The 13410-nt window shown below is 48.2% G+C and overlaps 1 protein-coding gene across 2 annotated transcripts in view; it reads right to left on the bottom strand.

Annotated features, from left to right (window-relative positions):
• Positions 1–13410, bottom strand: part of LOC142583401 (uncharacterized) — a 64976-nt gene that overhangs the window by 36836 nt on the left and 14730 nt on the right. The window lies entirely within an intron of this gene.

Here is a 13410-nt window from a genome sequence, read left to right on the forward strand (position 1 = left end):
TTTGCCCTTGTATCCGAGACCTTGTTGTGTGAAATAAAGATTATTATTATTATTATTATTATTATTATTATTATTATTATTATTATTATTATTATTATTATTATTATTATTATATGCGTTCCACACTGGTGGCCAGTTTCCTACGTGGGCTTCGCCGCAATACAGCCGCGTTATGCGGCAAAGCATACGAACACCACTAACTAGGTTTTTGCCCTAATGCTTTAGGGGAGGGGGGAGGGGGAATAAAGGCAAACACTAGAATCGAGCAAATAGTGTAATCAGGCATTGTACACTACCGTTATTGCTTGAAAATCTTCCTAGGACTGGCCAAAAATAGGTGTTTTCGACAGGAGATTTCACGTGTGTTCACTGCATTCCCTGTCCCCTAAGCTTTGCCGAGACAGATAACGCCACTAAAGGGATCGCTGTTGGGATCACCATAGGGCCCACCACAGGCACATGCATACTGACTGATCAAGTTTGAATTATGTGGCGAAGGACAATTTTAGGATCGAAATAACAAAAGCTTGGGCCCATAGAAATGCATAGGCGCCTTTGGTCGAGATCGAATTAACCAATGCCAAATTAACAAAAGTCTGCTATACGGTAACAATTCAATCTGAGCTTCCACTCTCAAGTTTAAAACCTTCTGCTGGCAGGCCGAAAATAGGCATTTTTGAATGGGAGATGACTGTTGCATAGCACGCCCTAGGACGGCGATAGTGGCACTGTTGCTCTCGCACCCACCCGTCACCCTTGCCCTTGTAGGTAAGGTGGCTGTAAATAAGGATGAAATGTTCATTTGAGGGATTGCCAGCTGTTTTTGCGCAAGCGCGAGTAAGAGCGGGCATAAGAGAGAAAATCTGGGGGCTTTTGCTGCTTGAATATATCATTCTGCCTAGGCACTATGGACGAGGTTTCTTAGCACTTGTTGTATGCATTTGTTCCCTAGACATGCCGGCATTCCCGAATGCCGTCGAGTTTGTTTACACTCCACCGCTGGCTGCCCGCACGTTGAGGCAGTGGGTACGAACGTCCCATTTGGTGATCGCTGTGTCTGAAGGGGCAAGGTTCTGACTGGTGTTGTATAAGTCCCGGGTCACTTTTTTCGTCACGACGATAGATTGCATTTTTTACAAGCGCTGCTACAGGACGGCATATGTAAACAGCAAACGGAGGCCTCAGGAAAGCATCTGAGGTTATAATAAAGCAGGCGGCGCAGGATCTATAGGGCAGCCAAGGGGTAGCGGGGGAACCAAAGCTGGAAGCAAGGTGGCCCCGTGGGTCGGGGCCGCGGAGGCCGAAGCGTGCCAGGGGATGTTCGCATAAAAAACTTATCTTATACACCCCTGGCACGTGCCACCTCGGCGAGCCCCAACCCACGGACCAGTTCGTATTCTAGCTTTGGTGTTTGCGTTGATGCTTTGGTGTCCTGGAGGTGCCACCAATAATGCGAAATAATGACACATTGTTACAATTACTAAAAAACATGATTGCATTAATTTAATTACGTCCAGCTGCCAACTTGTGACGCTAAGTTCAGCACTACCTCGGCCCGCGACTTCTGCAACGCAAGTCAGAACTTAGCCTCTGAAGGTACATCAGACAGACTTTCTCACTCCTGCGGTGTCGGTGCTGAGTCAGTCATTGTTTCCCAGCACCCTTTCAGCCACTTGCGTTCAACCGCGGTTGCTAAGGCGCTCTGCTTTCTAGATTTTCAATATACGTGGCCCGGGCTCTACTACGGTCGCGACTGCTCCCACAGAAACATCTGTGATGTTATCTACAAGGTACATCACCGTAAGGCGCGAGAAAGCTATGATCTGCCACGACTGACTTAGCAGGAACGCCGTAGGTGCGAGACAGACAGACAGACAGACAGACAAAGAACTTTATTAATGGTCCTGAGGAACCGGCGTTAGGGTACCTCCCTTTTCAGGGAGTCCCCGTAGCCGTCGTGGGCTGCACCCACGTCGGGGTCGGAAGATCGTGGTCCTCCGCCCTGTCGCAGGCCCTGTGGACAGCCCGTAGTTGCTCTGAGAGGTCGCCGCTCTTAAGGGCTGCCTCCCAGTCGATTAGAGTGGTTAGCGATGAGCTGCGTAACGCAGGACATTGCCAGAGCATATGGGACAAGGAGCAGTACGCCTCCCCACAGTCTGGACAGTGGGGTTCTACATCAGGCGCGAAGTGACTGAATCTGCCCCTGGAGGGAAATGACCCCGTTTGAAGCATGCGAAACGCCGATGATTGTGGTCTATTAAGTTTAGGGTGTGGTAGCGGAAAGGCCCGCCAAAGTTGATAATGTGTCAAGATTTCATGGAAGGTGAGAAGCGAATCCCTGTACAGCCCTAAGTCGCCGCCCGTGAGTCCACCTGAACCGCCGCGGTGTGTAAGACCTCGCGCACAGTCATGGGCCAACTCATTGGCGTTAACAAGCTCAGAGTGTACGTTGATTCCCATATGGGCCGGGAACCATTTGATGCTATGAAAACCAGCAGCACCCTCGCTGCCGAGGATGGCCGCAGCCTCCTTTGAGATCGAGCCGGAGGCGAAAGCTCGGGCTGCCGATCTGGAGTCTGTAAAGATATTGGAACGTAGAGGGTCCTTCAGTGCTATAGCTATAGCAACCTGCTCGGCTACTGTTGAAGAAACCTTCCGCACGGATGCTGAATTAATCAGAGTGCCATTGGAGTCAACCGAAACTACGGCATAGTGGTCAGAGAACTAGTACTGGGCGGCGTCAACGAAACATGCCAGATTCGGAGTGGCAGCAGCCGCTTTTAACAGGGAACGAGCCCTGGCTACCCGGCGCCCTACATTGTATTGAGGGTGGACGTTACGTGGCATGGGATCTACCTTGAACGTATCTCGGACCATGGGTGATAGGGTCACGTTGCGCTCCGTGATTTCCTGGTGACCGCATACAACGGATTCGAGGATGCGTCTCCCCGCTCGCGATGATGATAGTCGAATTATTTGAGCCACTCGTTGGGCCTCGATCACCTCTGATAGGGTGTTGTGCATGCCTAGTTGCATGAGACGCGCGGTGCTGGTAGTGAGTGGTAAACCCAGCACGCGCTTGATGCTTTTGCGTATGAGGGCGTCGATTTTGGCCTCATCCCGTTTAGACCAGCGCAACGCAGAGGCTACATAGTTAACGTGGCTCATCAGAAACGCGTGGTAGAGTCTGAGTAGATTGCTCTCGCTTAAACCCCCTCTGCGGTTCGAGACCCTGAGGATAAGCCGAAGCATATTCTCCGTCTTCAAAGTAATGCGGGCTATAGTCTGTGAGTTGCCCCCGCGAGATTCCAGCAAGAGTCCGAGGACCCTGATGGTATCCACTCTGTGAATTTGTTGTCCGTCCCTCGTGTAGAGCACTATGGGAACTTGATCTAAGGGTGTGGAGCACCTAACCCCCCGTCGGGTGGGCCTATACAATAGAAGTTCGGACTTGGTTGGTGACAGACTCAGGCCCGTGTCGAGTAGGAAGTGTTCTGTGATGTCGAGCGCCTCTTGGAGCGCTCTCTCAACTGCAGCGTCAGACCCTCCCATGCACCACACGGTAATATCATCCGCGTAGAGGGCGTGACCCGTTCCTCTTACTGTGGCCAGTCTGTCTGAGAGGCCCTTCATGGCGATGTTAAACAGTAGGGGAGAGATGACCGCCCCTTGCAGGGTGCCTCTCGCTCCCAATGTAAATTCCTTCGATTTGATTTGCCCTATTTTGACAGTGGCCTTGCGATCCCTGAGGAAGGAGCTAACGTACGCATGGAATCGTGGCCCCAGGCCCAGATCTGAGATGGCGTCTAGTACGAACCGGTGCGAGATGTTATCAAAAGCCTTGGACAAGTCTAGAGCAAGGATGCCCCGAGTGTCTCTAGTGTCGACATCAATGATTTGCCTCTTTATAAGTAACATGACGTCCTGTGTGGAGAGTGCCGGCCGAAAGCCGGCCATGTTGTGAGGGAATAACTCATTATTTTCTATATGCCTAGATATATGGTTGTGAATGACATGTTCGGCCACCTTACCCAAGCAGGATGTGAGCGAGATGGGCCGCATGTTCTCCGGCGCAAGAGGTTTGCCTGGTTTCGGGATGAGCGCCACTGAGGCTGTCTTCCAGGAGTCGGGGACTAGGCCCGTTTCCCAAATTTTATTGACCTCCCCGGTCAGCAGCGCAACTGATTGTTCGTCCAAGTTCCGGAGGAGCTTATTGGAGATGCCATCCGGGCCCGGTGCAGAGCGACCGTTGAGCGTTTGCAGCACCTCCCAGATTTCGGATTCCGTGAAGGGGGCGTCGAGATCCCCCACCGCTCCCCCCTGATAACAAGGATAATCCCCGTCACCGGAGTGGCCCAGCGGAAGATACTTTTCGGCCAACTCTTGCAAGAGGACGTGTTCAAATACGCCCGCCGCCTTTTGATTATGACCTATGCGATCGATGGCTAGTCTCTGATTGCTTTTGGTTTGCGAATCGTCGAGTAAGTGTTTGAGCAGGTTCCATTTGCCCCTCGTTCTCATCTGCCCATCAACCGAGGAGCACACTTCATTCCATTGTTGTTTGGACAGTTCGATGGAATGAGTTTCAATTGTACGATTGAGCTCCGCAATTTTCTTACGAAGCCGGCGGTGGAGTCTGTGCGTTCTCCAGCGGCGCAGGATGGAGTTTCTGGCTTCTAGGAGGTGCGCAAGGCACGTGTCCATACGATCTACCTTTAGGTCGATCTTAACCACCTTGGTCGCAGCTTGTACGTCCTTCTGTAGTCTTGTGAACAGACTATCGAGATTATCGTAGTCGGTCTGGTCCGCCTTCCGTATTTTCCGGAAGGCATCCCAATCCGTCACTTTAAATTCCCTGGTAGGGGCTGTGCTAATCGTTAGGGTAATCTCCACAATGAAGTGGTCGCTGCCCAGGTTCTCTTGCAAATTTTGCCATCCTGCTCCGGGGGCGTTCTTGACGAACGCCAGGTCCGGAGTGGTGTCTCTGACTACCGACGTGCCGGTTCGCGTCGGGTATTGAGTATCGTCGTATTGAGACAGTCTGTCCGACACAGCGATCACCAAATCGGGTGTCAGCGCCCACTGCTTCACCTATTTTACCGCGTCGGCAGCCAGCATCCGAGCGTAACCTCGGCCCAACTCCGCAATGCCGACACGCCTAGGCACAAACGCCTACAACACGCGCTAAGAAACCTCCTCCATAGTGCCTAGGCAGAGTTATATTGTAACCCCGTAAGAATATATTCAAGGAGCAAAAGCCCCCAGACTTTTTCTCTCGAGCCTACTTATACTCACAATTGCGCACAAACGGCTGACGATTCCTCAAATGAACGTCTCGTTAAATAAGGCACTTCGAGCGAGCCACCGCACTCACTTCTGTTCGTACAACCATAGCATCAACAATTCATTCTGTCAGTGTGGTTACCTTGCCATGAACACGACATAATGGTGATGAGGATGCCAAGCGTACCCCGAGATAATGCACCCTGAAGACGTTCAACACCTGCACTCAAATGAATGTACACCCTTTGGGGTGTATATTTGCCACACAACAATTATTGTCGTCTGTCTTGCCAGCATTTCCTTTCTTGAAAATGCTGCGCTCACTACTTTCCTGTCGAGAATGCTCTGCCATGGTGATAACGCACATGCCATTTGTGACTTGGAAGTACCGGGCTCGCAGCATTAAAGAAAGGAAATGCGTACAAGACAGAGGACGATTATTGTTATGTGGCAAGACACGACCCAAAGGGTCTAAGTTTGTTTAAGAGTTTGGAGCAAGAACCGTGCCGACACTGTCGTCAATGCCTTAGTCATGGCAAGTGCTAGGTAAGTTGAACATTTTGATGAGTCTATAAATGACTGGCATTCATATGCAGAGCGATTACTATCTTATTTCCGTGCAAATAACATAACGGAAGAACTAAAGTTTGATGTGTTTGTCAGCTTAATTGGGCCAAAAACTTACACGCTTAAGATATCCTTGATTACTCCAGAAACACCTTCAAGCAAGGCGTTCGAAACGCTACTTTACTTACGCTGCTTCATAACCACTTGTCTCCAGAACAATCCTTTATTGGTGAACTGGTCAAGCTTCCATCGCAAGTCACAGAAAGAAACCGAGACCATACAAGATTTTGTGGCCAAGATACGATGTCTTGCTCAAACATGCGACTTCAGCAAATTCTTGGATCAATCTTTGTGTGACTGGTTTGTTTGTGGCCTTCAGTGCATCGATATTCAGCAACATTTGTTCTCCGGAGGAATTTTTTTTCAATGCTGTTAAGTCAGACACCCATGTAACCCCCATTATGGTGCCTGTTCTTGTTGACAGCGTACCGTTGCAGATGGAGCTGGACACTGAGGCTGCGGTGTCGTATCTCAAAGAGCCTTTCTCACCATCCTTTTCCGGGCCTAGAGCCGGAATATACCAGTCTTCGTTTGCAGACGTATACCAGTGAAGCCATCAAGCTGACAGGCGTGCTCCACATCACCGTCAAGACCGACGCTCAGAAGCAGCTGCTTCCGCTCTAAGTCATTCCACAAGATAGGCAAGCATGTCTAGGACGAGAATGGCTTCAGCACATTTAGCTCGACTGGAGCGGCATACGGGAATTGAACGCCATCGAGCCAGTGCTGCCTGCATCAAAGGAAGCTCTGCCGGAACTGCTGTAGAAGCATGAGCACTCATTCAGTGACGAACTTCGTCAGATCAATGGTGAGAAGGCTACTCTTTACTTTAAAGACAAGCAACAGTCTTGATTTTTGAAAGCTAGACCTGTACCATTCGCGTTGCGTTCAGCTGTCAAGGAAGAACTCCTAAAGCTAGAAAAGCTCGGTAATATCTAACCTGTGGCAAGAAGCAAGTTCGCGATGCCTGTTGTTCCAGAGATTAAGAGTGACGGCTCGATCAGGTTGTGCAGTGATTACAGTCACCCTCAACCCCATTTCGGACACTGAATACTATCCTCTATCGAGAGCAGACAAGCTTTATGCTAGCCTAGCAGGAGGAAAAAAGTTCTCAAAATTGGACATCAGCCAAGCATACCAGCAAGTAGTGATGGACAAGTCTTCAAAAAGCCGCCTAACGTTGAACACTCACAAAGAGCTGTACATCATGAATCATTTCCCATTGAAATACCCTTGGCTCCAGCACTGTTTCAAAGAATAATAAATAACTTACTACTGAAAGGACGCGAATGTGTCGCATGTTACACTGATGATATAGTAACAGGAAATATCAACAATCTCGGAACCATGCTGAAGTGCTTATCAGAAAGAGGTGTTAAGATTAAACGGGCCAAGTGCAAATTTTTCAAGGAGTGCCTACACTACTTGTGTTACATTGTAAGTGCCAATGGTAGTCGTCCAGCCACAACAGATAAGGTCGAAGCGACTAAGAAGATGCCAAGGCCAAAAGACAAATAGCAACTCAGGTCCTTGTTTAGGCTAGTAAAGTGCTACATGAAATTCATTCCAAATTTGTCCAGTGTGCTAAATAGGCTTTTTCACAGCGACATGCCGCGGTCCTGAACCAACGAGTGCGAAGCGGCCTTCCTTCGTATGAAAGGCCTGCTGTCTCAGCCTCCTATATTGACCCACTACGACCCCAGCCTGCAGCTACAGTTGTCTTGCGATGCTTCAGCGTACATAATTGGTGTGGTGCTAAGCTACATCAATTCAAACGGTCAGTGTCGCCCAAGTGCTTTTGCATCGAGAATGTTATGCAAGGCAAAAGTTGAGTACAGCCAAATTGAGAAGGAAGTACTAGAATTAATTTAAGAAGTTTCACTGTGTTCTTTATGGATATAACTTTGTGCTAGTAAGTGACCACAAACCCCTGCACATCATTTTGGGACCCAAGAAAGGCATTCCTACAATAGCCACCACAAGATTGCAGCATCGTGCAGTTCTTTTGTCTGCATAAAACTTTACTCCGAAGTTGTAATTGATGTCCCAAAATGCAGATTCCGACTACCTTTCCCGTCTTCCCCTTCAGGCCTTCGGTGAAGCATAGGGAAGGAAACATTTAGGTTCTATGCTTTAATATGCTGTGTGCGAATTGCCGGCAAATATCTAAAGAGAAGAGCTGCGAACCATTGGTGGAAGTTGTCTCACAGTGTATGCTGAAGGGATGACCTAATCGCACGCCAAGTAATGAACTAAAGCCGTTTTTCAGCAGACGCAGCGAACCTAGTACATACTTAGTACAAAAATTGCGTGCATGTTAGAATCATGTATGATCCTAAATCTCCATTGCCATATCACCATCGGCACTTCAAAATGGCCGCCTCGTACGCACTTCGAGCTTAGCTGCTGTAGCTTCCTCCATGTGCTGCAGTACGTGTGCTTAGGCAATGCTTCCTTTGGCTTAGGTTAGTGCACCATCCGTCTTCCCGTTTTCTGTGTTTGCTCTATCAGCATGGAAGTGCCGACTTCAAAGATATGCAGAGTTCATCACGATGCTACAATTAAATGTGAAGCGATCACATGTGCGGAGACGGACGGAAATCGGGCCGCATCACGGGCGTTCGGACTTCCCGAAGCTTGCGTGCAGGACTGGTGCAAACAGGAGAGGCATTCTACACCGGTGGCTACTACGTAAGCGGCGGCTGTGCAGCCCCTATCTTGAAAGCGATCTGCGGCAAAGACAAAGAGTCTACCCATCTAGGTGCACCGCGTTAGGTTCTCGTTGCTTAGTTTGCATTGAAGCGAAAGGCAACACAAAGGTAAATTCCCCTCGCTCCTGCTACCACACTTCCTCGCTCCAGCGTTTTGATAGAGTTTCCACGGTCATTGAGTGAGACGTGTTCATGTTTGCTTGTGCACGCATGACACCGTGCTTGTTAATTTAGCTACAGTCGAACCTGGCTATATTGAACCCGTTTACATCGAATTATTCTATATATCGAACAATTTCTGGACACGATATAGTTACAATGAGTATATATCGCAAGAATTACGCTTACATCGAACAAAAATGGTAGCGACACCCGATATATCGAACGTCAAGCGGCAGAAAGTGCCCCCGGAAGTTGGCTTTCCCTCGCGGTGGCGGAGAAAACCTGGCTGAGCGGCTCCATCCAACCGCTCTCCCTACCGTGACCGCGCCCGACCACGCTGCCTCGGACGAGCCGTCGGCACCCCCCTTGCAAAAAATGATCCTGGCCCATCCACAGCGCTTGCTCAGACAGCCAATCAGATGCTCTTGTGCCCTCGTCATGCAAGATGGCAAAAGTGCGACTTGTCTCGCTGTTTTTGTGTGCGCCTTGTAGGCCTTCTCCCGCAGTGTTGCCGTGATGAAGCGGAAGAATTTGCCTTTCGTCGTGAAGCTCGCAATCATAAATCGTGTCGAACGCAGTGAGAAGTCGGATGTCCCCGCAGAGCACAAGATTCCGGGGAGCACTCTCGGCACGATCTTGAAGAATAAGGGGGAGATTAGGGCTAAAGCGTCCAAACTCGCGACCTGGTGCCTGTGGCGCCCGACCCATACGCACGGCCGTGTACGAGTGGTTAATCTGAAATTGCTTCAGCCGTGCCGACTTTCGCGTGCTCGGTGATGACTAAATCCCTGATGAATGCGAAGAAGCCGTTGCTGATGTTTCCGAAGTTCGGAGCGAGCTCTCAGAATTTCCGGAAGCTGTTGACGAATCAACAGTGGATGAGTTTGTGAGCGCAAATGATGGTGTCGCAACCACGGGAGAGCCCAAAAACTAAGACTACATTGCCAACATCGTACCGAGCACAAGTGAAAGTGGGCACAATGAGGATAGCAACGACGGTCCTTGGCCCACATCCTCCGAAGTGATTGGTGCGCTCGCACTAGTCCGGTGCTTCTGCGCGAATGCGGAAAGTTGCGGCCTCAGCTGCTCAGACTCCTTAATGTGGAAAAGTGCGTGCGTCGCAGGCAGCGAAATTGCCAAAGCAGAACAAAATGCAGGACTATTTCGTGCGAAACTAAGCTAGTTTAATCAATAAAGTGATTTTATAAATGGTATGTGCTTTTATGACATCCAATTATTTAGCAGGCTTATATCGAATTATGCTCTATATCGAACTGATAGGCGTTTTTTTGCGAGTTCGATATAGCCGGGTTCGACTGTAGTAAGCGAATGTTTAACCCTTTGAGGGTCAATTTTTTTTCGCCATATGCGACCGCCCAGGGTAAATTTTTTTATTGCAGATTCCAATTTTTCTTAGGGAATTATTTCGAAAAAAATTTACCGTAATTTTTCTAGGGTGACCGTAAAGTGAGAAAAAAATATTTTGCGTTGGTATATATGTACTCTTCATTGATGAATAACAATAATAAAAAAGTAAATAAACTTATAAGAATTTAAAATTTGATGCCTTGTTATACACATAGTTCAAGGCTTTGAAAATTCGCACACGACAATATTTCGCAAGACTCAAATATTCATGCTCTTACACTAATATGTACATCCACAGCGTAATCGAACTGCTTAGGTGCGCGCACTCAAGAAGACTGTGTGGTTGTGTGCCCGTCAAAAAAGGAAAACGTGGGACAAACTTCCGCTAATCTTCATGCTATCGTCAACCAGAGGCAATTAGTTTTTGCGAGTGTCAAAAAACAAAAAGCAACAGAAACGCACGCATGGTGGCACCCTTCCTATGCCGCCCCTGTGAGCACTGAACGAGCGACAAACAAGCGGTCGCCCTATGAGCGATTAGTAACAAGATAGCCATCAGTTTTGCAAGTGCAAGAAGCTCAAGCCGCCCGCGGAACAAAACCCAAACCGCCGCCTGTGCGCGTGCGCCAATGCGCAAGCAGTAGTATATAGACGCGCGGGAGCAAACTAGCTCTAAAACAAACCATGCAACGAAAACCAAGAGAGGGAGGCGCACGAAAAAAATTCCCTGTATTCCCGCGTAGTGGCAGCACATGACAGAAACAAAAAAGTTAGGAAATTGACGCGCTTTTTAAATGTACAGACAGCGCCCTAAATATACGGCATCGACCATTTTTGGACTTGTTTGCGGCGCCGTATATTTACGTCATTGACCCTCAAAGGGTTAAGAGTTTTTATGGCTGCTAAAACTACTATCCTTACTTTTCAAATAGCTGTCTACTAATTTGCTATCATAATCGATGCTTCTCCTTTCGGGAGAAACTGCAACTTATTTATTTATAGAAAGTTTGGTGCAAGGGCGTAAATCTTTGTTTTTTCCAAATGAGAGAAAGTTGTATTTCCGTATGAAAGAATGAAGTGCGCAGTACTCTAAAGGACTTTTCTTTGTTTAGGTCATGGCAAACAGGTGCGTGTTACATTCGAGAGCGTTTTACCCCCCCCCCCACTTTTTTTTTGGTCGCGGAAAGCGGGTGGTGTTGCAATCAAGGGCGCGTTAGAATCGAGCAAATATGGTATGTGTGGTGGCCAACCACAGACCACAACATCAAACATCAAGTAAGCACCTGCCAGTCTTGTCAGTCGCAATGTAACTTGCCCCAGCCTGCTGCACCCATTGCTTGGCCGACCCGTCCTTGGGAACGAGTTCCCATAGGCTTTGCAGGTCCATTTAAGGGTGTCATACTATTTCTTGTTATAGACGCAGACTCCAAGTGGCCGTAGGTGTTCGTGATGAAAGACAATTCAGCTGAGAAAACAGTAGACTGCTTACACAGTTTGTTTTGCTGTTTTGGTTTTCCAGTGACCCTCATGTCAGATAATGGCCCTCAGTTTACGTTCAACACTTTTGCTAGCTATATGCAGAGCATTGGTACTCATCATGTGTGCATCGCACGGTATTATCCTAGCAATAATGGTCACCCAGAACACTTTGTGCAGTCAGTGAAGACAGCATTACGCAACAATTCTACATTGCTACTATCCACACTTAGGGACTTCCTGTTAGCTTATTGTAACACTCTGCACACCACAGCAGGCGAAGTTCCAGCGGCCCTGTTCCTTCTCAGATGTTTGCACACACAGTTCGATCTGGCATTGTCCTCGGTTCACAAAAAGGTCTGCACGAGGCAGTCCGTGCAAATTCTACGACAGTGCCCAAGACAACAAATTCAGAAACACTTTAGTGTTAGTGGTTCGGAACTTTAGGCCGGGTGAGAAATGGTTCTCAGCTACGGTGCTCGTGCAGGCAGGTCCAGTAGCATATAAACCAAGTATTGTTACTCCTCGAGGCGTGTTTCAGTGGGTTCGTCACATGAACCACATCCTGTGTGTGCCACTGGAAGATGACATTATGGCACATCTAGCACCATTCCTGGAGCCGAAGCCACAGCCTCAAGTCAACCAGCCTCCACGCCAGGGTTCCAGCCCTCAAGGCTACCCTGGAGTCCGTACTGCCCGATCATCACAACAGTTCACGACATGAGACCCCCAACCACTACGTTTCGTAGTTGAGTGTTGTAAACAAAACAAGTCTGGAGGCATGTTGCATAGCACACCTTAGCATGGTAATAGCCATGCTCTTGCTCTCACAACCTACCCTGTCACCCTCGCCTTTGTAGATAAAGTGGCTCTAAATAGCGCAAGCCATCGCACTCACGCCTGTCTGTGTAATCACGGATAAACGGTTCCATTCTTTCAGTGTGGTTGCCTTGCCATGACACACGTGTGCTGCTGCCATGACATGGCAATGACGTGCATTTGATGCATACACTGTAGCCTAACCACCGCAATGATAGGCACTGCCACTATTGCAGTCACCACTGGAATCACTGTTGGGGTCAGGAACGTGTGTGCTGGCCAGCTAAGTTCAAATTAATCTGTCAAAGGCCAATTTCAGGGTCAAAATATGAAACCTTGGGCCCACAGAAATGTATGTTGGGATTAAATTAACCAAAAACGGTAATTAGCCAAAGTCAAAGTGACGGAAGTATACTGTATTGGCTTTTTTTACATGTCAGCTTCAGTTTCATTTACCAGGATGTTTATGCATAAGGACATCACAATGCAGAAGGTGGTCACATGGGTGCAGAACTCGGGACATTTTGGAACTCGCTCTGGCCTGCTTGGTCGTCCGCTATGCTATTATACTCCTGACCATCTTTCGTGTCCTGACAAATACAACTCCCTCAACAACCTTGTACGTAGACAAGTTATCATGCTAAATTACTTAGGGCTCTCCAAGGCTTGCCAGTGTATTCTCATCCAACACAGAAAATGCAGTACAGTGCAGTCCACTTATAACGATATCTAGAAGAACGAAAAATCCGATAGTTATAACCAATCATCGTTATATCTGGACTGCCACAAAGAAAGAAAAAAGAAAGCTGCCGAACATATCTTCCTAACTCCAAAACCAAATTTTCCACTTACAATAAAGAATTGACGTTGTTGAAAGAAGGCTGCGAAAAATAAGATGTTTATTTATACTTCTAAACAGCGTGTCAAGTGTTAGGCGCACTGAAATAGTCAGAAATCTGCACTT

Source organism: Dermacentor variabilis, chromosome 5, assembly GCF_050947875.1.
Source record: "Dermacentor variabilis isolate Ectoservices chromosome 5, ASM5094787v1, whole genome shotgun sequence".
Lineage (NCBI taxonomy): Eukaryota > Metazoa > Arthropoda > Arachnida > Ixodida > Ixodidae > Dermacentor > Dermacentor variabilis.